General features: G+C 45.9%; 1 long non-coding RNA gene across 1 annotated transcript; it reads right to left on the bottom strand.

The window, feature by feature from the left end:
- Nucleotides 1–461: 461 nt before the first annotated feature.
- Nucleotides 462–12,031, bottom strand: LOC139262373 (uncharacterized). Its single transcript, XR_011592959.1, has 3 exons — nt 11,977–12,031; nt 10,118–10,169; nt 462–501 (listed from the first exon to the last, which is right to left on the bottom strand). It is a non-coding gene; the product is annotated as an uncharacterized lncRNA (long non-coding RNA).
- Nucleotides 12,032–25,781: the final 13,750 nt, after the last annotated feature.

Genomic DNA, 25,781 nt, shown 5'->3' with positions numbered 1-25,781 from the left:
GTATATTCCGGTTACCAAAGATAATCATGCGTAGTTGCGTCTGGAAAGGTGAGGCATCACCCCAAGGACAACGTAGTCTTCTGTGTGTTTTCAGGGGACGCCTAAGAACAAGATGAAGTCAGTCATAGTAATCCTGATCGTCACGATTGAAGCCAGCACGAGTCGCAGGGTGACATCGAGGAATCGGTTGTTTTTGGCTGCACTGGCGGATACGGACCGACCGTGACTACTGGAGGTGGCTCAAAGGATCGGGCGAGCGTCTATCTCCACAAGGGGAGATAGCCGGGATGGTTGGGTTCAAATTCCACCCAGTATTCCAGCCATGACAAGTTCACCGATGTTGAAGCATCCATCCCATGCCCGAGAATAGGGGTCACCACCCCCCCGGGTTAGGGTAACGGCGTGTAAACGGGTGTGCCTTAATTGTAGGGGACACATTCCACTGGGAAGGTGGTGGTGGCTCAGGAAACAGAGCATGGACACAGGAGACCAGACAGCTGACTGGGAAAATAAGAACATAAGAACATAAGAATTAGGAACAGGAGTCGGCCATCCAGCCCCTCGAGCCTGCTCCGCCATTCAACAAGATCATGGCTGATCTGGCCATGGACTCAGCTCCACTTACCCGCCCGCTCCCCGTAACCCTTAATTCCCTTATTGGTTAAAAATCTATCTATCCGTGACTTGAATACATTCAATGAGCTAGCCTCAACTACTTCCCTGGGCAGAGAATTCCACAGATTCACAACCCTCTGGGAGAAGAAATTCCTTCTCAACTCGGTTTTAAATTGGCTCCCCCGTATTTTGAGGCTGTGCCCCCTAGTTCTAGTCTCCCCGACCAGTAGAAACAACCTCTCTGCCTCTATCTTGTCTATCCCTTTCATTATTTTAAATGTTTCTATAAGATCACCCATCATCCTTCTGAACTCCAACGAGTAAAGACCCAGTCTACTCAATCTATCATCATAAGGTAACCCCCTCATCTCCGGAATCAGCCTAGTGAATCGTCTCTGTACCCCCTCCAAAGCTAGTATATCCTTCCTTAAGTAAGGTGACCAAAACTGCACGCAGTACTCCAGGTGTGGCCTCACCAATACCCTATACAGTTGCAGCAGGACCTCCCTGCTTTTGTACTCCATCCCTCTCGCAATGAAGGCCAACATTCCATTCACCTTCCTGATTACTTGCTGCACCTGCAAATTAACTTTTTGGGATTCATGCACAAGGACCCCCAGGTCCCTCTGCACCGCAGCATGTTGTAATTTCTCCCCATGCAAATAATATTCCCTTTTACTGTTTTTTTTTCCAAGGTGGATGACCTCACATTTTCCGACATTGTATTCCATCTGCCAAATCTTAGCCCATTCGCTTAACCTATCTAAATCTCTTTGCAGCCTCTCTGTGTCCTCTACACAACCCGCTTTCCCACTAACCTTTGTGTCATCTGCAAATTTTGTTACACTACACTCTATCCCCTCTTCCAGGTCATCTATGTATATTGTAAACAGTTGTGGTCCCAACACCGATCCCTGTGGCACACCACTAACCACCGATTTCCAACCTGAAAAGGACCCATTTATCCCGACTCTCTGCTTTCTGTTAGCCAGCCAATTCTCTATCCATGCTAATACATTTCCTCTGACTTTATCTTCTGCAGTAACCTTTTGTGTGGCACCTTATCGAATGCCTTTTGGAAATCTAAATACACCACATCCATCGGTACACCTCGATCCACCATGCTCGTTATATCCTCAAAGAATTCCAGTAAATTAGTTAAACATGATTTCCCCTTCATGAATCCATGTTGCGTCTGCTTGATTACACTATTCCTATCTAGATGTCCCGCTATTTCTTCCTTAATGATAGTTTCAAGCATTTTCCCCACTACAGAACTAACCGGCCTATAGTTACCTGCCTTTTGTCTGCCCCGTTTTTTAAACAGAGGTGTTACATTAGCTGGTACCTCCCCAGAGTCCAGAGAATTTTGGTAGATTATAATGAATGCATCTGCTATAACTTCCGCCATCTCTTTTAATACCCTGGGATGCATTTCATCAGGACCAGGGGACTTGTCTACCTTGAGTCCCATTAGCCTGTCCAGCACTACCCCCCTAGTGATAGTGATTGTCTCAAGGTCCTCCCTTCCCACATTCCCGTGACCAGCAATTTTTGGCATGGTTTTTGTGTCTTCCACTGTGAAGACCGAAGCAAAATAATTATTTAAGGTCTCAGCCATTTCCATATTTCCCATTATTAAATCCCCCTTCTCATCTTCTAAGGGACCAACATTTACTTTAGTCACTCTTTTCCGTTTTCTATATCTGTAAAAACTTTTACTATCTGTTTTTATGTTTTGCGCAAGTTTACCCTTGTAATCTATCTTTCCTTTCTTTATTGCTTTCTTAGTCATTCTTTGCTGTTGTTTAAAATTTTCCCAATCTTCTAGTTTCCCACTAACCTTGGCCACCTTATATGCATTGGTTTTTAATTTGATACTCTCCTTTATTTCCTTGGTTATCCACGGCTGGTTATCCCTTCTCTTACCGCCCTTCTTTTTCGCTGGAATATATTTTTGTTGAGCACTATGAAAGAGCTCCTTAAAAGTCCTCCACTGTTCCTCAATTGTGCCACCGTTTAGTCTGTGTTTCCAGTCTACTTTAGCCATCTCTGCCCTCACGTACTGGACTAAGTAACGACACGTACTGGACGATCATGGATTCTCAGGGAAGAGTGAATGTGTGTTAGGATAAGTGATGGGAATCCGAGGAAGGGATTTATGTGTGTATGTGGATTCGGAAAAGATCTGCCCAACTGGTGTGTCGATCGCATTTAGCTGGCGGTGGCAGGAAGCCGGGGGTGGGATTGGTTGGTAACGGAGTGTGGGCTCCTGTTGATCCCAAATCCCCCGAACACCATCAAAGCCACAGAGCTCATCTCATAAACCAGGAAGCTCCCGCCCAGAGCCACGATGGTACATATGACTGTAGATCGGTATCCCACCACCACCAGGGGTTCAGAGAATGGATTGGTGTTAATCCCCACTGACAAAGTTTTGTTTCAGAACATGCACTACTCCGTGGCCTGAAAGTGACTGAAGTCCACCTGCCTGTGTGGTGCCCGAAGAAGACGGAGAAGCTTTATGAAGCTCTGTTAAAAGTGATGTTTCAGGAATTTTATGAACTGGACTATGGAAATGTAGATAAAGAACAGCTTTCTGGTCTGAATGTTGGAAATAGTGTGGTGTCCGATGAGCGACAGCAGTTTTCAAACCCAAGGCGGAGGTTCAAGTGGCACAAGAGTGAATTACTCCCATCCCCGAACCCTCGACCATTCACCTCACTGTAAACGACACCTTCACGCATCTCCAGGACTATGTGGAACATTTCGGGTACCCGATTCCTTTTCTGTTGGAACACCTCACTGAGTTAATAAAGGCCGTTGAGCTCTCCCAGAAACATTTTTAAACTTTAGACCAAAAGACAGTGGAAGTCGGGGAGGAGATCAAGGGGATTGTCTCGCCTGTGGTGGGACATCGATCTGTGTGTAAAGATTCCCTCTGGATCCGCGTCTGTTCCCATGCGTTAGTCATCATACAATTGTTGCTTGTAAGTTATTTGTTGTACACCAGCTGCAGGCAACGGAGCCAGATGCTCCGAGTGCAATGGTAAGGGAGGTTAGATCGACTTGGAGAGGTGTAATTGTTGATGATGGTTTCTCCCTGCCAAAACTTGTAATGTACCAAAGTTCTGCAAGCAAGTGTATTATATTCTGGTTATAGTTTCACAAGCTGCATTGCGCAATGTGCGCTGTTTATGTGTGTGATTGCGCGGTGATTTTTTTTTTGGTAACGTCTTGTGGATCTTATGGGTGAAGAAGCCGTTTTCTTATGTTTTGACTCTGTAGAAGGGAACTGTGACACGCCGCAAGAGGTATAGTTCAGGGGACCAGCTTCACTTGTGGGAGACTCTGGCCTTTGCTCTCTCGCCAAGTGATGTTTTATAGAAAGAAAAAGCAACAAACGGGGGACTGAAGAGATCGCAAAGTTTCTGTTTAAAGAATGGACTCAGTCGAGAATATTTAGTGGACTTTATGGGTATTTTTCTCTGAGGGTACTTTCCCTTTGATGGGGCCACCCTGTGCAGATACGTGAAAAGGCTGGTTTGTTAAAATTCCAGAGACCGCATGGCAGTTGGCTGTGACAAAGAACTGTAAGTCATTCAGAATGTACGAGTCCGCCCAAGCAAAAGGAAAGGGGCTCAGATATCTGAGGCATGCATAAACTATTGGAAAACCACTCTAATATGCAAAGCCGCTTCTCACCTCCATCTCAGAAGAGAAGCAGAACAATGGACCCACTAGCCTGGCCAGACCATGAGGGGCCAGTTCTTCCCTAACAAAAGCCGAGAGATGTCCCAGACCCAGGGCCATTAGTCCAATACACATGGGTCTGTTGGCCCATCACCGACTAAGCACAGAGTATTTAGAAGCAAAAGGATTTCAAAGATTGGCCGGAGAGATCAGAGCAGCAGGACTCCTTTAAAGATAGACTCTTTTCCACCATTCTCTAGTGTTCTCCAGTGTTCGAGCATTTCCCCTCTCTCTCTCGCTCCACCAAGACAATGTGACAAGAAGATGGACCAGCTGGGTGATGGAGACCAACTGATGGGCATGGTCGCGAGTGTCCCAAGCCGGTAACCAGAGTGCCAGGTGAGCTGTGTGAGGTGTAAAGGGCTCAACATTTTCTTGGAAGTGAAGCTTTTTCGGGCTATTCTGGGGAGGGAGCTGTTGTGTATCTGTAAAGCATGCAGCCCCATGTTCCGCCACCAGGGAGCTCATCCCCTGAAGTCCCAAGGGATCCCAGCATCCCTGAGGAACACTGTACAGAAGCCGGCCCCTAATGCCTGTTCCTCAATCTGGAATGTCTTATTAAAGACTGAGGTCACTGTTACTTTAACCTCCATATGTGCAGCCTCATCTGTGTTAGGAACACAATAACTGGCGACGAGAATAGGAATCCAACGCAAAGATGCAGCAAACTGTGGGCATCCTGGAGAAGTTCTCGGAGGGTGAAGACTGGGAAGACTATATCGAATGGCTAGACCAGTACTTTGTAGCCAACGAGCTGGACAGAGAAGGAAGCGCTGCAAAAAGGAGAGCGGTCCTCCTCACAGTCTGCGGGGCATCGACCTACAGCCTCATGAAGAATCTTCTGGCTCCGGTGAAATCCACAGATAACTAGTATGAGGAGCTGTGTACACTGGTTCGGGAGCATCTGAACACAAGGGAGAGCGTGCTGATGGCGAGGTATCGGTTCTACACGTGCCAGCGATCTGAAGGTCAGGGAGTGGCGAGCTATGTCGCCGAGCTAAGGCGACTTGCAGGACAATGTGAGTTGGATGGCTACCTGGAGCAAATGCTCAGAGACTTTTTTATACTGGGCATTGACCACGAGACCATCCTACGAAAACTTTTGACTGCAGAGACACCGACCCTCAGTAAGGCCATTGCGATAGCACTGGCGTTTATGTCCACCAGTGATAACAGCAAACAAATCTCTCAGCACACAAGTGCTAACAATGTTCATAAATTAACTGGAACTGTGTTTGCGAGCAGAAATGTACAGGGCAGAACCCACGAGTCTGCAACTGCCAGCAGGCCTCAGGTGACCCAGATGACTCAGAGTCCCCAACAAAGGATGAATGCAAGGCAATTCACATCTTGTTGGCGTTGTGGAGGCTTCCATTCAGCCTATTCATGCCGCTTCAAAGGGTATGTTTGCAAGAGCTGTGGAACAATGGGGCACCTCCAACGAACTTGCAAATGAGCTGCAAGCTCTGCAAAACCTGCTAACCACCATGTGGCAGAGGAAGATCGGTCCATGGTGGATCAAAGCAATTTTGAGCCTCAAAGAGAGGAGGCAGATGCTGAAGTACACGGGGTGTACACATTTTCGACGAAATGTCCACCTATAAAAAGCTAAACGTAGAATTGAATGGTTTACCCATAGCCATGGAACTGGACACTGGCGCTAGCCAATCCATCATGAGTAAAAAGATGTTTGAGAGACTGTGGTGCAACAAGGCACTCAGACCAGCCCTGAGCCCCATCCACACGAAACTGAGAATGTATACCAAAGAGCTTATCACTGGCCTGGGCAGCACCATGGTCAAGGTCACCTACGAGGGCACGGTGCACGAAGTGCCACTCTGGATTGTCCTGGGCGATGGCCCCACACTGCTTGGAAGGAGCTGGCTGGGCAAAACCCGCTGGAACTGGGATGACATCTGAGCGCTATCACATGTCGAGGTCTCATGTACCCAGGTTCTCAACAAATTTCCTTCCTTTTTTGAGCCAGGCATTGGAAACTTTTCCGAGGTGAAGGTGCGGATCCACTTGGTCCCAGAGGCACGACCCATTCACCACAAGGCGCAAGCGGTATCTCACATGATGAGGGAGAGAGTGGAAATCAAGCTGGACAAGCTGCAATGCGAGGGCATTATCTCCCCAGTGGAATTCAGCGAGTGGGTCAACCCGATTGTTCCAGTACTCAAAAGTGATGGCACGGTCAGGATTTGCGGCGATTATAAAGTAACTATTAATCGTTTCTCGCTATAGGACCAATACCCGCTACCTAAGGCAGACGATATATTTGCGACACTGGCAGGAGGCAAGACGTTCACCAAGCTCGACCTGACTTCGGCCTACATGACGCAGGAGCTGAAGGAGTCTTCGAAGGGCCTCACCTGCATCAACAAGCACAAGGGACTGTTCATCTACAACAGATGCCCGTTTGGAATTCGGTTGGCTGCAGCAATCGTCCAGAGAAACATGGAGAGCCTACTCAAGTCGGTACCACACACCAATATATTGGTCACGGTTCGGGACACCGCCGAGCACCTACAAAACCTGGAGGTGGTCCTCCAGCAACTGGATCGCGTAGGGCTGCGGCTGAAGAGGTCGAAATGCGTCTTCATGGCAACAGAAGTGGAGATTTTGGGGAGAAAGATCGCCGCGGACAGCACTCAGCCCACAGATGCCAAGACAGAGGCTATCAGGAACGTAGGAACATACCCAGGCCACAGAACGTCACAGAGCTGCAGCCGTTCCTGGGACTCCTCAACTATTTTGGTAACTTCCAGGATTAAGCACCCTTTTAGAGCCCCTACATGTGTTATTGCGCAAAGGTGAGAACTGGGTATGGGGAAAAAAAACAAGTAATTGCTTTTGAAAAAGCCAGAAACATTTTATGCTCAAACAAGCTGCTTGTATTGTATAACTCGTGTAAGAGACTCGTGCTAGCATGTGACGCGTCGTCGTACGGAGTCGGGTGTGTATTACAACAAGCTAACGTTGCGGGGAAGTTGCAACCTGTCGTCTATGCTTCCAGGAGCTTGTCTAAGGCTGAGAGGGCCTACAGCATGATTGAGAAAGAGGCATTAGCATGTGTGTTCAGGGTAAAGAAAATGCATCAGTACCTATTTGGCCTCAAATTTAAGCTGGAAACTGATCACAAGCCCCTCATATCCCAGTTCGCTGAAAATAAGGGGATAAATACCAATGCCTCAGCCTGCATACAAAGGTGGGCACTCGCGCTATCAGCGTATAACTATACCATCTGCCACAGGCCAGGCACCGAGAACTGTGCAGATGCTCTCAGTCGGCTACCATTGCCCACCACGGGGGTGGAAATGGCGCAGCCTGCAAACTTGTTGATGGTGGTACAGCCCGCAGACTTTTTGATGGTCATGGAAGCATTTGAAAATGATAAATCACCTGTCATGGCCTGCCAGATTAGGACTTGGACCAGTCAAGATCTTCTGCTGTCCCTAGTAAAAAACTGTGTACTGCATGGGAGCTGGGCCAGCATCCCCGTTGAAATGCAAGAGCCAATCAAGCTGTTCCAGGAGCGAAAGGACAAGCTGTCCATTCAGGCAGACTGCCTGTTGTGGGGTAACTGCATAGTGCTCCCAAAAAAGGGCAGGGAGACGTTCATCTCTGATCACCACAGCATACACCCGGGTATAGTAATGATGAAAGCGATAGCCAGATCCCATGTGTGGTAGCCCGGTATCGACTCTGAATTAGAGTCCTGTGTACGGCAATGCAGCGTATGTGCTCAGTTGAGCAATGCGCCCAGAGAGGCACCGCTAAGTTTGTGGTCCTGGCCCTCCAGACCATGGTCGAGGATCCATGTCGACTATGCAGGCCCGTTTCTCGGTAAAATGTTCCTGGTGGTGGTGGATGCTTTTTCAAAATGGATTGAATGTGAAATAATGTCGGGAAGCACCGCCACCATCACCATTGAAAGCCTGAGGGCCATGTTTGCCACCCACGGTCTGCCTGACATACTGGTCAGTGACAATGGGCCATGTTTCACCAGTGCTGAATTTAAAGAATTCATGACCCGCAATGGGATCAAACATGTCACCTCGGCCCCATTTAAACCAGCCTCCAATGGGCAGGCAGAGCGGGCAGTACAAACCATCAAACAAAGCCTTAAACGAGTCACAGAAAGGCTCATTCCAAACCCGCCTGTCCCGACTACTGTTCAGCTACCGCACAAGACCCCACTCACTCACAGGGGTGCCCTCGGCTGAGCTACTCATGAAAAGGACACTTAAAACCAGACTCTCGCTGGTTCACCCCAACCTGCATGATCAGGTAGAGAGCAGGCGGCAGCAACAAAATGTAAACGATGGTCGCACCACTGTGTCACGGGAAATTGATTTGAATGACCCTGTGTATGTGCTAAACTATGACATGGTTCCAAGTGGATCGCGGGCACGGTGATAGCTAAAGAAGGGAGTAGGGTGTTTGTAGTCAAACTAGATCATAGATAAATTTGCAGAAAGCACCTGGACCAAGGCTGCAGTTCACAAACTGCCCTGAACAACCCACAGCAGACACCAGCTTTCTCAAGCCCACAACCCACACCCAAAGGATCAATGACACCACGCTGGACCAGGAAATCAAACCCATCATGCCCAACAGCCCAGCAAGGCCAGGCTCACCCAGCAGCCCTGCAGGGCCAACAACTCGTCAGCCCAGCGAGGGCACAGCCAACACACCAGAACAGAGATTCGTACCGAGGCGATCCACCAGGGAAAGAAAGGCTCCCGACTGCCTCACCTTGTAAATAGTTTTCACTTTGACTTTGACGGGGTAGTGATGTTGTGTATCTGTAAAGCATGCACTCCAATGTTCCACCACCAGGGAGCTCATCTCCTGAAGTCCCGAGGGATCCCAGCATCCCTTGGGAGCACTGTATATAAGCCGGCCCCTAAGGCCTGTTACTTACTCTGGAGTGTTTTAATAAAGACTGAGGTTACTGTTACTTTAACCTCCCTGTGTGCAGTCTCATCTGTGTTAGGAACACAATAGGAGCTTCATGCGACTGTGTAATTCGCTGGTAGGGGGGAGTTAGACTCCACCATAACCACAAGGAAATTACTGTATGTCACCGCTCCTCAGTGTTGTACTGTATGTTGTTTTAACCTGGATCTTATTCTCCAGAGACAGTGATTTTGGTTAGTAGTGCACGTTTTAGCCAGTGTATGTTAGATCAAATAAATAAGTGCGATTTTTCACCGAAGCATTGCTGTCCGTGACTTATTCCATTTACAGTCTGAATAATAATCCCCGGGTATAGCATTCTCGTAAGGCGGGGGTGATTCGAACCGTCCATCTAGCCATTGGGCTAGGATCAAAACCGCTTACAGGTTATACCTATCAGGAAAGATTGAAGACGCTGGGGCTATTCTCTCTAGAAAAGAGAAGATTATGAAAGCGTTTGATAGGGCAGATGAAGAGAAGATGTTTCCACTCTGGGCCATAAATATAAGATAGTCACTACTAAATCCAATAAGGAATTCAGGAGAAACTTCTTTCCCCAGAGTGGTTGAGGTGACGAGCATAGATTTAAGCCAAAGTTAGCTAAGTACGTGAGGGAGACAGGAATACTAGGATAAGTTGATTGAGTTAGAGGAACAAGGGTGGGAGAAGAATCACGAGGAGCATAAACAACGCATAAACCAGTTGGGCCGAATGGCCTGTTTCTGTGCTGTAAATTCTAAGTAACTTGTTTGCTGATTTAATTACAATTATTTGTACTACTTACGGGAAATGTTTTCATTGTGTCAACCAGATGTCTTGCTTGTTTCGGTAACTGGCTAGAGAAAAAGTGATTGAAAAAATGAGAATATATGTAAAACAAAAACAACTTACACTTTTTTACAAGTGCCAGTTTGGCTCAGGTGGTAAGGGGTCTTGAGATCTCTTGAGTCAGAAGATCCAGGGGGCAGATCTTGACTTTGTGCGATATTTTAAAATGGGTGATAGTGAGTCGGCAACCAGTTTTATATCACTCCTGATTTTTATTTCCATTGGAGTCGATACAAATACAAATCGGGAGAGATGTAAAAGAGGCTGCTGACTCGCTATCATAGATCTTCATCATCATCATTACAGGTAGTCCCTCAAAATCGAGGAAGACTTGCTTCCACTCTAAAAATGAGTTCTTAGGTGACTGATAGTCCAATACGGGAATTACAGTCTCTGTCACAGGTGGGACAGACAGTCGTTGAGGGAAGGGGTGGGTGGGACTGGCTTGCCGCACGCTCCTTCCGCTGCCTGCGCTTGGTTTCTGCATGCTCTCGGCGATGAGACTCAAGGTGCTCAGCGCCCTCCCGGATGCACTTCCTCCACTTAGGGCGGTCTTTGGCCAGGGACTCCCAGGTGTCGGTGGGGATGTTGCATTTTATCAAGGAGGCTTTGAGGGTGTCCTTGAAATGTTTCCTCTGCCCACCTTGGGCTGGCTTGACGTGTAGGAGTTCTGAGTAGAGCGCTTGTTTTGTGAGCACAATCACACAAAGACAAGATCTAACCCCAGGACTTCAGCACATAATCTAGGTGACCAACCCCACCAAAAACAGTTTAACTAGTCACCTGTCCCATTGCTGTGCGAATTCGTGACTGTGTTCAACAAAATAACAACAGGGTTATACTTCAAAAGTTATTTGAAACACTTTGGGATGTGAAAGGTGCAAAGAAGGAGAGATTAGGAGAGGTGGACAAAAGCTTAGTCGAGAAGTGGCTCTTTATACCCTCCTTGAAAATCACCACTTGACTAAGCATTTGGCCATTGCTAATGGCCCTGAATTTGCAGTCAAAGGCTTCCCGTGAGGAAACACGTCTGATCCGCAAATAAAATGCTATCTCTCTCTCTCCCAATCCTTTGTGCATTTTGTTTCTCCCTTCTAATGGTACATCCTGATGCCCATCTCCCAGCCAAATTAGTTTAAACCCTCCCCAATTTGTCTCTTTATTATTGTTAATCGTCACATTCCATCACACACCATGTCCTGCTCATCCATTACCACAGTCCTCCCTGCCCTCCAAATTGATTTGAAAAATTTGGAGATCCCTCAATCTACACCTGCAACCTCCCAACTCACATTCACTGTTCATCTGAGCCTGGACAACTACATGTCTCCCTCCTGTGCTCCATCATTGGCAACAGAACCCCCAGCTGTCACAGCTTCACTCTTTGGGAATTCTCTCCTTAAACCTTGCCACATCTTTGCCAACCTTCAAAAGTGTCCGCAAAATCTATCTCATCAACATATCTTTGGTTACCTCCCCTATCTCTTCCCCCAATTTCTTATCGGTGTCAGATCAACCCCTCTGTGAAGTACCTTGAGATGCATTTCTGAGTTATAGAAGCTACAAAAGAAAGAACTAACTTGCATTTATATCACACCTTTCATTTCCTCAGTTTATCCCAAAGTCTTTCAAATTACTTTTGACGTAAAGCCATGCTGCTACTTGGGCAAACGCAAAAGCATGGCTGAGAGTTTCCGCAGTAGATGGGCTGAGACAGGTACACTCAGATAGAGCTATTCACAGATGAGATCTCTTTACACTTGCACAGCTATGGTGACAGTACTTATTATTTCCCCAAGCTATCATGTTACTTACTATGTGTTAGCTCCAGTCACTGCAAAGTTAAATCCCGTCTGCTCCAATGTTGGTGGCATTTGGTGGAAAGTTTTCCTTTTTGAGTAACCGGTGATGTTGGGATTGAAGAGTTTTAAAATATCTGGAAATATAACAAATTCTAGATTTACTTTCTGTTAGATAAAGTAAAGATTCAAAATCTCTGTATGTTGTAGGCAGATTCTAGCTTTTTTGCAACAATGCACTATAAGAATATACAGCAAATATTGCAAGTATTTAAAAAGTGCATAGTCTGCTAATGTCAAATGTATTCATGAGCTCCTTGAGTACCAAGTTTTTAAGGTTCTTGCCCCAATTCTTTATTCTCATTCTCACTGCAAAAGACCTCTTCCATAATCAAACCTTTCCCCTCATAATCTGAAACTTACCGTTTACATTTAGTGTATAGAATATAGCATGTTTCAGCATAAGCAATCTTCCCTTTCATTGTAATCTTATTACTGGTTCGTTTGCAAGATTCCACTATATCTTACATAGCTCCAGAAGATGGATAATATTAGCTGTGCCAGACACTTTCTATAACAGGCTAATCTATTAAATAGGTTTAGTTACTTACAGATTCAACAGTATGTAAGATATTCAACAGATCAAAACTACAGCGGAAGTCTGGATATAGGTTTTAGTGACTTATCAAAACTAATCAGCAAGGCAAGCTTCTTTGCATTCTGCCTACAGATCTTGATATGTTCTACTTCTCAGAAGGAAATGGCAATCTTTTTCCTCAGTGAGCATAACCTTACAGACCCCAATTAATAACCATGTGCAACACCACGATAAACCAAACTCCAATATGTGAAATGTGCTATTTTTATACCCTCAAATCCAATGAAGAACAGACACTTGCTCTGAAGGCCTGATAGCTAAAGATGATCAACTGAGCATTATCAACAATTTTGATGACCTTCCCAGACACAAAAGCATGAAGGCGACCAACTGGAGGTAGTAATGAAGGAAAATAGTGTTCGAAGATCAGGCCCTCAAATCTGCCACCAAGCTCATGGTCTACATGACTGTAGTGGTACCCACCCTCCTGTATGGCTCATATATAGCAGACACCTCAAATCACTGGAGAAATACCACCAACGATGTCTCCGCAAGATCCTGCAAATCCCCTGGGAGGACAGATGCACCAACTTAAGTGTCCTCGATCAGGTCAACATTCCCAGCATCGAAGCACTGACCACACTCGACCAACTCCATTGCACGGGCCACATTGTTCACATGCCTGACACAAGACTCCCAAAGCAAGCACTCTATTCGCAACTCCTACACGGCAAGCGAGCCCAAGGTGGGCAGAGGAAACGTTTCAAGGACACCCTCAAAGCCTCCCTGATAAAGTGCTGCATCTGCACCTGGGCGTCCCTGGCCAAAGATCGCCCTAAGTGGAGGAAGTGCATCAGGGAGGGCGCTGAGCATCTCGGCTCTCATCGCCGAGAGCATGCAGAAATCGAGCGCAGGCAGCAGAAAGTGCATGCGGCAAACCAGTCCCACTCACCCTTTCCTTCAACAACTGTCTATCCAGCCTGTGACAGAGACTGTAATTCCCGTATTGGATTATTCAGTCACCTAAGAACTCACTTTGAGAGTGGAAGCAAGTCTTCCTCGATTTCGAGGGACTGCCTATGATGATGATGAAGATCACATATCAACATTATCTGGACTTGGTAATTTGCAACAATCCCAACCCACAATAGACACTAGCTAATTTACATTCACACTTGGTACTTTAATATAATTTAACAATTATTTATGATCAGAAACAAGTGGCCTTCTCCCTGCAGTGCAACATGGTGGAACTGCAATCAAAACATTCGCAAGTCAAAATACTTTGTCATTTTCAAACAGGCATTGTGCCAGTGCTCGAGATGCCTTTTGTCTCAGTGAACACTTTGACTTTCGGCGATTGTGTAAAACTGTCGATTTTTATTTCAGCCGCCTATTATACATTTGTCCCAATTTTAGCTTTCAATAAAGCCAGTGAAGAAATATATAATGGGAGACTGAATTAATATCTCCCATTTACACTATCACCCAAATCCAAAGTTCCTCCCGCTGACTTTTAAAGCAAGTGTGCAAAATTGCTACTTTAGAAAGGAAGCAAAACCAGACACATTACATCCGTCATTATATTACAACAGCAGTACAAATGTTTACATCTTATCTACCAAAGTTATTCCCTGTAGGTTCCTAAGGCTAAATACTGTTACATAGACAAATTATGACATTATAGAACATTTCTTAATTAATTGTGGGCTCTGAATGAATTATCAGACAATCGGTCAATCCATTTAGTAATACATCTTATGAACACAGGTAAGTACAGGACGAGAGAAGATTTTGCTTGCCCCAAAAACACATTCCTTGTGATCACCCTCTCCCTCAAATAGTTATCCAATTTCCCCTGAAATGTTTCCACACTTCCTTCCTCCACAGCTTCCCTGAACATATTAACCAACTTCTGTATAAACTGTACATTTCCTCTCTTCTAAGATTGAGCCCATTCCCCCTGGTGCTAGAGCTTGTGCCAATCTTAAGCGTATTACTGGGATTCAATTCATGTATTCCCTTAATAATTTTCAATACCTTCGCTGAGCCTTATCTTCTTCAGGCTCTTCAACATCTCTTCATAGCTCAGGTGACTTAAGGTATCAGTTTGGTTACCCCTTTCTCCACTGCTGTCAGTGCCTGGATATCTGTAGACAACACTGCAAGCGTGGTTATACCAGGGATTCACTATGAAGGGAAAATCTGTTTAAACATCCCCAACAATAAGAAGAACTTTAATGATGGTTAAATCATGTTAACGGCAAGCTGAGAAACAGGAATATAGAGGAACAGTAACGGACATTATGGGCTGGATTTTCATGGGAAAGGCGGGTCGGGGGCGTGGGAGCTCCGATGCAGGCAGGAGACCCGGGAGAATGGGTTTCCCACAGGCCCTGCCAACTTTAACAACCAGATGGAGAGACTGGCTGGCTGCAGGTAGGCCTCCGGCACTGGGCCGCACAGAGGAGGGAGGGAGGGATCGGGTGGGGATGTTGCCGGCCTCGAAGGATCGGGGGTTGGGGGGGGGGAGAAGAGTAAAGGTCGGGGTCGGCCACTGGAGGATCGGGCCGGCCTTAGGACCATCAGTCGGGGTGGGGGGGTAGGGGCATGAGGAGTTCGATGCCAGCTACTGGAGAATTGTGGCCAACCTCTTACTCATCGATGGTGGGGGGTAGGGGGGAGGCGATCGATGGCCTCGTGAGGGGGTCTCAGATCGCAGGAAGTGGGTTAGGGTCGGGTCCCTGGATCCAGGAGGTAGGTGTACAGGAATTTACCACCTGGATGCAGTAATCCCTGCCTTGCTGTAACTGCCAGGTTTTATGAAGTGTGTAAAACCCGACCAGATGCAATTGAAAACAAAATGAAGATTAAAGAAGAGGCTTCCAGCCTCGTTATAAATATTGGAATTGACATCCAGCTTCCTGGGAGCGGGTTGGTTGCCCGCCCCATCTCCGTTAAAACTGGAAGTGGGTGGATTGAAGGTGGGTTCTGATCAGGAATCTCATTTTTAATCATTTATCTTCTCCCACGCTCCAAATCCATCATTTTTTTTAGGTTATAATTCCCCATTCTCTGTCAGACAAAGACAGCTGGTCACCAATACTAAACAAATTTCTCAGCTCACTCGTGCTGCTGCAAGCACTGTGAACAAAGTAACGTTGTTTTCGAATTGAGATGTACAAGGCAGGACTTACACGCCTGCAGCTGCACGTCCGCAAATGACTCAGAGTCCACCATCAAGGGTGGTGAATGCAAGGCCATTAACACCTTGCTGGCACTGCGGGGGTGATTATCATTTCCATTCATGCCGCTTCAAAGGATACGTTTGCAAGGGCTGTGGAACAATGAGACACCTCCAACGCATGTGCAGACGAGCTGCAAACCCTGCTAATCATGCAAACCACCATATTGCAGAGGAGGACAGGTCCACGGTGGATCACGCTGAACAAGAGCCTCAGACCAAGGAGGCAGAGGTATATGGGGTGCACACATTTACCACAAAGTGTCCCCCGATAAAGCTGAAGGTTGAATTAAATGGCCTCCTGGTGTCAATGGAGCTGGACACGGGCGCAAGCCAGTCCATAATGAGCAAAAAGACTTTCGATAAATTGTGGTGCAGCAAGGCCTCAAGGCCAGTTCTGACTCCCATTTGTACTAAACTGAAAACATAAACAAAGGAACTGATTCCTGTAATCGGCAGTGCTAGCATAAAGGTCTCCTATGATGGAGCGGTGCATGAGTTACCTCTCTTGGTGGTACCGGGTGATGGCCCCACGCTGTTCAGCAGGAGCTGGCTGGGAAAAATACGCTGCAACTGGGACGATGTCCGAGCACTTTCGTCCATCGACGACACTTCATGTGCCAAGGTCCTAACAAGTTCCCTTCACTGTTCGAACCAGGCATCGGGAAGTTCCAAGGAGCAAAATTGCAGATCCATTTGATTCCAGGGGTGCGACTCATCCATCACAAGGCTAGAGCTATACCTTACATGATGAGAGAGAGAGTGGAGATCGAGCTGGTCAGGCTGCAACGAGAGGGCATCATTTCGCCAATCGAATTCAATGAATGGGCCAGTCCGATTGTTTCAGTCCTCAAGGGAGACGGCACCGTAAGAATCTGTGGTGATTATAAAGTAACTATCAATCGTTTCTCACTGCAGGATCAATACCCGCTACCAAAGGCAGACGACCTATTTGCGACGCTAGCGGGAGGGAAAACGTTCACGAAGCTGGACTTGACCTCGGCCTACATGACACAGGAGCTGGAGGAATCATCGAAAGGCCTCACTTGCATCAACACGCACAAAGGTCTCTTCATTTACAACAGATGCCCGTTTGGGATTCGATCAGCCGCGGCGATATTCCAGAGGAACGTGGAAAGCTTGCTGAAGTCAGTCCCGCGCACCGTGGTCTTCCACGATATCTTGGTTACAGGTCGGCACACCGTCGAGCACCTGCAGAACCTGGAGGAGGTTTTTAGTCGGCTCAATCGGGTGGGGCTCAGGCTAAAACGCTCGAAGTGCATTTTCCTGGCACCTGAAGTGGAGTTCGTGGGGAGAAGAATCGCGGCGGACGACATCAAGCCCACCGATTCGAAGACGGAGGCAATTAGTAATGCACCGAGACCACAGAACGTGACGGTAACTTCTTACTGGGTCTTAGCACATTGTTACTACCCCTGCACTCTTTACTGCGTAAAGGAGATGAATGGGTATGGGGTAAAAGCCAAGAAAATGCCTTTGAGAAAGCTAGGAAGCTGTTATGTTCAAACAAATTTCTTGTGTTGTACGATCCATGTTAGCGTTTGGTATTAGCCTGTGATGCGTCGCCGTATGGGGTCGGGTGTGTATTGCAACCAGCTAAATATTTTGGGAAATTGCAACCGATTGCTTTTGCATCCAGAAGTCTGTCGAAGGCTGAGAGGGCCTACAGTATGATCGAAAAAGAAGTGTTAGCGTGTGTTAACAGGGTAAAGAAAATGCATCAATATCTGTTCATGCTCAAATTTGAATTGGAAACCGACCATAAGCCACTTATATCCCTCTTTTCTGAAAGCAAGGGGATAAATACAAATGCATCGGCCCACAACCAGAGATGGGCGCTCACGTTGTCCGCATACAACTACGCCATCTGCCACAGGCCAGGCACAGAAAACTGTGCCGATGCTCTCAGCAGGCTGACATTGCCCACCACAGGGGTGGAGATGGCACAGCCCGCAGAATTAGTTATGGTAATGGAAGCATTCGAGAGTGAGCAATCACCTGTTACCGCCCGACAGATTAGAACCTGGATGAGCCAGGACCCCTTACTGTCCTTAATGAAAATCTGTGTGCTCCACAGGAGCTGGTCTAGTGTCCCATTAGAGATGCAGAAGGAAATAAAGCTGTACCAGTGGTGCAAAGATGAAATGTCTATACAGACAGACTGCCTCCTATGGGGTAATCGGGTAGTGGTGCCAAAAAAGGGCAGGGACACCTTCATTAGTGATCTCCACAGCACCCACCCAGGCATTGTAATGATGAAAGCGATAGCCAGATGTTAAGAGAAAATGATTAGCGAAGTAAAACGTAGGTCCCTTGCAGTCAGAATTAACTGAATTTATAATGGGGAACAAAGAAATGGTAGACCAATTGAACAAATATTTTGGTTCTGTCTTCACGAAGGAAGACACAAATAACCTTCCGGAAATACTAGGGGACCGAGGGTCTAGCGAGAAGGAGGAACTGAAATAAATCTTTTTTAGTCAGGAAATTGTGTAAGGGAAATTGATGGGATTGAAGGCCAATAATCCCCAGGGCCTGATAGTGTGCATCCCGGAGTATTTAAGGAAGTGGCCCTAGAAATAGTGGATGCATTGGTGATCATCTTCCAACAGTCTATCGTCTCTGGATCAGTTCCTATGGACTGGAGGGTAGCTAATGTAACACCACTCTTTAAAAAAGGATGGAGAGAGAAAACGGGGAATTATAGACCGGTTAGCCTGACATCGGTAGTGGGGAAAATGTTGGAATCAATTATTAAAGATGTAATAGCAGTGCACTTGGAAAACAGTGACAGGATCGGTCCAAGTCAGCATGGATTTATGAAAGGGAAATCATGCTTGACAAATCTTCTAGAATTTTTGAAGATGTAACTAATTGATTGGACAAGAGAGAACCAGTGGATGTGGTGTATTTGGACTTTCAAAAGGATTTTAACAAGGTCCCGCACAAGAGATTGGTGTGCAAAATTAAAGCACATGATATTGGGGGTGATGTATTGACGTGGATAGATAACTGGATGGCATTCAGGAAGCAGAGAGTCAGGATAAATGGGTCCTTTTCAGAAAGGCAGGCAGTGACCAGTGGGGTGCCGCAGGGCTCAGTGCTGGGACCCCAGCTATTTACAATATACATCAATGATTTTGATGACGGAATTGAGTGTAATATCTCCAGGTTTGCAGATGACGCTAAGCTGGGTGGTGCTGTGAGCTGTGAGGAGGATGCTAAGAGGCTGCAAGGTGACTCGGACAGGTTAGGTGAGTGGGCAAATGGATGGCAGATGCAGTATAATGTGGATAAATGTGAGTTTATCCACTTTCGTGGCAAAAACAGGAAGGCAGAATATTATCTGAATGGCGACAGATTAGGAAAAGGTAAGGTGCAATGAGACCTGGGTGCCATGGTATATCAGTCATTGAAAGTTGGCATGCAGGTACAGCAGGCGGTGAAGAAGGCAAATGGCATGTTGGCCTTCATAGCTAGGGGAGTTGAGTATCGGAGCAGGGAGGTCTTACTGCAGTTGTACAGGGCCTTGGTGAGGCCTAACCTAGAATATTGTGTTCAGTTTTGGTCTCCTCATCTGAGGAAGGACATTCTTGCTATTGAGGGAGTGCAGCGAAGGTTCTTGGGATGGCAGGACTGTCATATGAGGAGAGACTGGATCGACTGGGCCTGTATTCACTGGAGTTTAGACGAATTGAGGGGATCTCATAGAGACATATAAAATTCTGATGGGACTGGACAGGTTAGATGCAGGAAGAATGTTCCCGATGTTGGGGAAGTCCAGAACCAGGGATCACAGTCTAAGGATAAGGGGTAAGCCATTTAGGACTGATGAGGAGAAACTTCTTCACTCAGAGAGTTATGAACCTGTGGAATTCTCTACCGCAGAGAGTCGTTGACGCCAGTTCGTTAGATATATTCAAGAGGGAGTTAGATATGGCCCTTACGGCTAAAGGGATCAAGGGGTATGGAGAGAAAGCAGGAATGGGTTACTGAGGTGAATGATCAGCCATGATCTTATTGAATGGTGGTGCAGGCTCGAAGGCCCGAATAGCCTACTCCTGCACCTATTTTCTATGTTTCTATGTTTCTATCCCACATGTGGTGACCCGGTATCAATGCAGACTTAGAGTCCTGCATGCACAAATGTAATACATGTTTACAGTTAAGCAATGCACCCAGGGAGGTGCCACTAATTTTATGGTCCTAGACCTCCAAACCGTGGTCCAGGGTCCATGTCGACTGTGCAGGCCCATTCTTGGGAAAAATGTTCTTAGTGGTTGTAGATGCATACTCCAAATAGATTGAATGGAGCTAATGTTGGCAAGCACGTCCTCTGCCACCATTGAAAACCTACGGGCCATGTTTGCCACACATGGCCTGCCTGATGTCCTCGTGAGTGGCAAAGGGCCGTGCTTTACCAGTGCCGAGTTCAAGGAGCACATGACCTGCAATGGGATCAAACATGTCACATCTGCCCCGTTTAAACCAGCATCCAACAGTCAGGCAGAATGAGCAGTTCAAACAATCAAGCAAAGCTTGAAAAGGGTAACTGAAGGCTCACTGCAGACTCGCTTAACCCGAGTCCTGCTTAGTTAGCGCACAAGACCCCACTCACTCACTGGGGTCCCTCCCGCTGAACAACTCATGAAGAGGACACTTAAGACAAGGCTCTCGTTAGTCCACCCTGATCTACACAAACAGGTAGAGAGCAGGCGGCTTCAACAGAATACATATCATGATCGTGCAAATTTGTCACACGAAATCGAGACAAATGATCCTGTATTTGTGTTGAACTATGGACAAGTTCCCAAGTGGCTTCCTTGCACTGTTTTGGCCAAAGAGTGGAGTAGGGTGTTTGTGGTCAAACTCTCAAATGGACTCACCTGCAGGAGACACTTGGACCAAACCAAACTCAGATTTGTGGACTATTCAGAATAACCCACAATAGTCTCTACCTTTTCCGATCCTCCAACACACACACAAATAGCAACCGACCCAGCGGTTGACCACAAAACAGAACCCATCACTTGCAGCAGCCCAGCAAGACTCACCACCCCCAACAGCTCAGCAAGGCCAGCTGCACAGCAGCCCAGCGAGGGCCCAACAAACGACTCACCAAAACCAGCATTTGCACTGAGACGATCAACCAGGGAAAGGAAGGCCCCAGGTCAACTCACATTGTAAATAGTTACACTATTGACTTTTGGCCGGGGGGGGGGGGAGTGTTGTTATGTATGTAAACCTGTAAATACCATGTCTAACCACCAGAGAGCTTATCCTCTGGAGTCCTAAGGGATCCCACAATCCCTTGGAAGCACCTGTATATAAGGAGGCCTCACAGGCTGGAGAGGAACTCTGAGATCTGTAATAAAGGACTACGGTCACACCTTACTTTGAGCTTGCAGTATCTAGTCTGACTTTTTATTCAAGACGTAACAGTGATGATGTGCTTAACACCGGTCGGCAGCAGCAGATCAGTAAGGGGGGGGATCGGGGCACCACTGGGAAAACTCGGGAGGGCAATTGGGCTAGCAGTGGCCATTCCACCACAAGTCAGTGGCCACTCCACTCCGCAGCATTTGCGGTGGTAACAGGCCTTAAGGAAAGAGGCAATTTCGGCCCCAAGAACTTTTAACTACCTAACTCTACACTGCATTTGGCTAGGACAGACGGGTTCTAGTCTAATGGAAGAAAGACATCTAAAAATTCAACAGACTTCAAGTAATCATCAGTTTGGCCAACTGAGGCACTTGAAGACTCCAGGACGGGTATAGTTGTGTTTCTTATTTAATCTGTTTATCAGTGGTTAAATAAAGATAATCTCTGTGAGTGATAGAGCATTTCCGTGTATTTCTGTTAAGGTGGATTCAAGTTCACGAACCCCCATTTTAACATCCACTCTAGGATAGGCTAATTCCTACAACTATCACCCCTAATCTTTCCATTGGTTCTCTTCCTCTGCCTCTGTATATCTATCATTCTTCACCTGCACTCTGCTTTCTGTTGCTCTCTTTTATTTTATCGCTCTTTGTGCTGCTTGTTCTTTGTAACTTCATTTTTTTTCCCTTTCCAGTTCTTTCTGTTGTCTTATTGAGTTTGATAAAACAAAATAGATAATTCATGTCCTTAACAGGCACTTGGGTGAACTTCAACAGACACGCAGTTGGAACTGCAAATCTTTTCACTCATACTTACTTGGAAGAGTAATAACTGCACTGAATGTTCCAGAGCCACCAATACTAAAAATAAAAACAAAGGGGTTTAATCATTACATTCTCAAAGAATGGTAAAGAAAATTCTTACTAGATTTGCTGATCACTACTTCATGTCTCTTTGTTGATCTTGATTTAACTTACCTCCAAGAAACATGCCTATATTCAATTGGCAACTGCAACACATTTGTAGCATTTGCACCAATTGCAGTCTGAAAAAAAAATACAGTTTTTAATCATTGTACCATGTATTATTTTTACAATATATGTACTATGTGGCAAATTTTGAGAGACCCCCACTGCACCTTCGCAGAAGACGGTTGACTTATGAAGATAGGTTGACTAGGTTGGGCCTATACTCATTGGAGTTCAGAAGACTGAGAGGTGATCTTATCCAAACATATAAGATAATGAGGGGGCTAGACAAGGTGGATGCAGAGAGAATATTTCCACTCATAGTGGAAACTAAAACTAGGGGACATAGTCTCAGAATAAGCGGTCGTCCATTTAAAACTAAGATGAGGAGGAATTTCTTCTCTTAGAGGGTTGTAAATCTATGGCATTCTCTGCCCCAGAGAGCTGTGGAGGCTGGGGCATTGAATATATTTAAGGCGGAGATAGACAGATTTTTGAGTGATAAGGGAATAAAGGGTTATGGGGAGCGGGGAAGTGGAGCTGAGTCCATGATCAGATCAGCCATGATATTGAATGGTGGAGCAGGCTTGAGGGGCCAAATGGCCTACTCCTGCTCCTATTTCTTATGTTCTTATGTTCTTAAGCAGAGCTTTGCAAAATCAGCCCACTGCAGATGACAGGAAAAGGTGGGCCTGAAATAGAAAACTAACGAGGTCAATGGGTGAATCTGACTGGATAACTCCTAGGTAGGTGAATTACAATTACTTCTCAAGTGGAAGTGTTCATCATATTACACAGCTCATTATGCCATATTTGCGTTTCTAACATTCAATATAGGTTTTCAATTCAGGAAATAAATTTTAATAAGCATTTTTATAGACCAAACTAGTTAAAGGTGCCGGATCAGGCACCGTTTTTATTTTCAATGTTACTCTTCCGCGAGTGCTAATGTTGATTGAAGAGTCTGTGTGGCTACTGTCAGGACCACTTTAATATGATAATTCAATACACCAGATTACAACAATGACAACTTGTATTTATATAGCGCCTTTAAAGTAGTAAAATGTCCCATGGCGCTTCACAGGAGAATTATAAGGTAAAGAATTGACACCGAGCCACACAAGAAATTAGGACAGATGACCAAAAGCTTGGTCAAAGAGATAGGTTTTAACAAGCTTATTGAAGGAGGAAAGCGAGGTAGAGAGGGTGGAAAGGTTTAAGGAGGGAGTTCAAGAGTTTAAGGAGGTAGCTCGGCAGCTGAAGGCACGGCCACCGATGGTTAAGCGATTATAATCAGGGATGTTGAAGAGGGCAAAATTTGAGAAGCGCAGATATCTCGGGGGGGGGGTTGTGGGGCTGAAGAAGATTACAGAGATAGGGAGGGACGAGGCCATGGAGGGATTTGAAAACAAGGATGAGAACTTTGAAATCGAGGCGTTGCTTAACCGGGAGCCAATGTAGGTCAGCGAGCACAGGGGGTGATGGGTGAGCGGGACTTGGTGCGAGTTAGGACACTGGCAGCCCTAGTTGCCCTGAAAAGGTGGTGATGGGCCATCTTCTTGAACCACTGATTCTTTGTTGAAGTTTGATATAACTGAATAGCTTGCTAGGCCACTTCAGTGGGCAGTTAAGAATCAACCACTTTGGTGTGGGCCTGGAGTCACACATAGGCCAGGACAGCAGGTTTTCTTCCCGAAAGGACATTAGTGAACCAGTTGGGTTTTTACGACAATCTGACAGTTTAATGGTCACTTTTTCTGATACCAGCTTTTGATTTCCAGAAATCAAATTTTTAAACTGCCATGGCAGAATTTGAACTCATTCGCTGGACTATTAGTCCAGGTATCTGGATTACTCACCCATTAAAATAATCACCACTCTATCGTACCCTCATTTGTTTAAAAGGAAAAAACATTTCTAATACAAACAGTCTTAAACGATTCAAAATTGAGATTTTCCAGATATGCAAATTCTGTTTTCATTTGCACTGATTCAATTTAGCTGCTGATCCAGTCATTGCTTTATAAAACCTAATGCATCATTTAATTTTAAACCTTTTAAATTCCCTTATAATATTGCTTTCAAGGTTTGGGATACAAGGGCTGCTTTTCCATTTAATGAGGGCCACTGGCTTATGGTGACGGAGTTTTTATTTAAAAGGGATTCTTGGATTTTTACCAAGGTTTCCAGGAGCCCATTCTGCAATTGTGCCTGTTTTTCCGAGAAATATTAAATCCGGCGGCCTTGGCTACAGTGATGCCATGGACGATGGAATAATATCATGTGATTCGTGGGGTTTAGAATAGAGAATTTTATTGCAGTTTGAAAAGCAGAATTATAAAGAAATTAAGAGCGTGGTTCTATTACGGTTTTAAAATAAAGCAATAACTGTGGATGAGTAGCTAAACTGAATGCCAAGTACCCAAGCTGAATCAGTGCAAATCAAAACAAATTCTGCATATATGGGAAAATCTACATTTTTGAATAATTTAAGACCATGGAGTAGACATTTATGTGCGTTGTGCCTGTCTTTTGGGCGAAAATGGGTGCAAAGCAGTGGGCTGGCCTGGATCCAGCATTGGTTCCACTGCTAAATTCATGGGTCTTGTTTTTTTAGATGTCTGGGCGCCTGCCTAATGCAGACATTTTTTGCCTTGAATATGTTAATTAGGACCTGTTCAAGGCCTTTTGAAGGACCCACCGTGTAAAATGTGTTCGTAATCAGTGGGACACTCCTGCTCAGGATTCTAAAGTGGTCTTGCGGCCGCCAACTAGAAATAAGTTTTAATTTAATTTTTTTTCAAACACCTTTCCGTAGAGCCAGGAGGAGCAGAAGTGGTCGTCCCAACTCCACAGTCCTGCCGATCGCCCAGCCCCAGTTTTCCGCTCGAACCCCCTCCTGAAACTTACTTGAGGGCCTCTGCCGATGAGGCAAGTGGCCTGAAATGTTTTTTTCCCATCAGGCTAGAGGCCTGTGGAGGTGACACCGGCACCGGCAGCTCGCCCCCAATCATTCAGGTGGAGCCCACGGACCAGCTTCTATAGATCCTCGGGCCTCTTGGCTCAGGTGTTCACTGCCCCCGCAGCGCCAGTCTAATTTCTACCCCTATTTGTATTAACAAATGCTTGTTCTCATATAAAATGTAGTCGTCCGTATGCATAATGGAGTAACGCCGTCGTCTTCATTCACTGTGATAACATACCTATGATCATCAATGCAATGTGATCTCTGACACATCTGGTGCAGTGTTATGTGGATAGCACATTTTAATATCCCATACGTACTATTTAAAGCTGCCATTTTATCACAGATTTCGAGTGACCAACAGGCATTGTCGCAGAGTTTTGAGAGCAAACTGTTCCCAGGCATTAGGCCACCCTGAAAACTCCTCAATATGGCTTCATGGCCCCTTTAAAGCAACATAATTGTCAGATACTGACATATTATCCTGGTCCTCAGCAGCGATTTGTGATGTTTATATTCCTCTCACACACAATTACATATTTGCAACAGTGCAATTTTCAAGCGTTGTGACTTACTGTCAGAGAGTCTCCCAGAGCAGCAACTATTTTAATATCTGCTGGTTTTAAAGTGTGAACTAAAATCA

The sequence above is a fragment of the Pristiophorus japonicus genome, chromosome 4 (assembly GCF_044704955.1).
Source record: "Pristiophorus japonicus isolate sPriJap1 chromosome 4, sPriJap1.hap1, whole genome shotgun sequence".
In the NCBI taxonomy this organism is placed as follows: Eukaryota; Metazoa; Chordata; class Chondrichthyes; family Pristiophoridae; genus Pristiophorus; species Pristiophorus japonicus.
The sequence above is the reverse complement of the archived record's forward strand: the minus strand, read 5'-3'. Positions and strand labels throughout refer to the sequence as shown.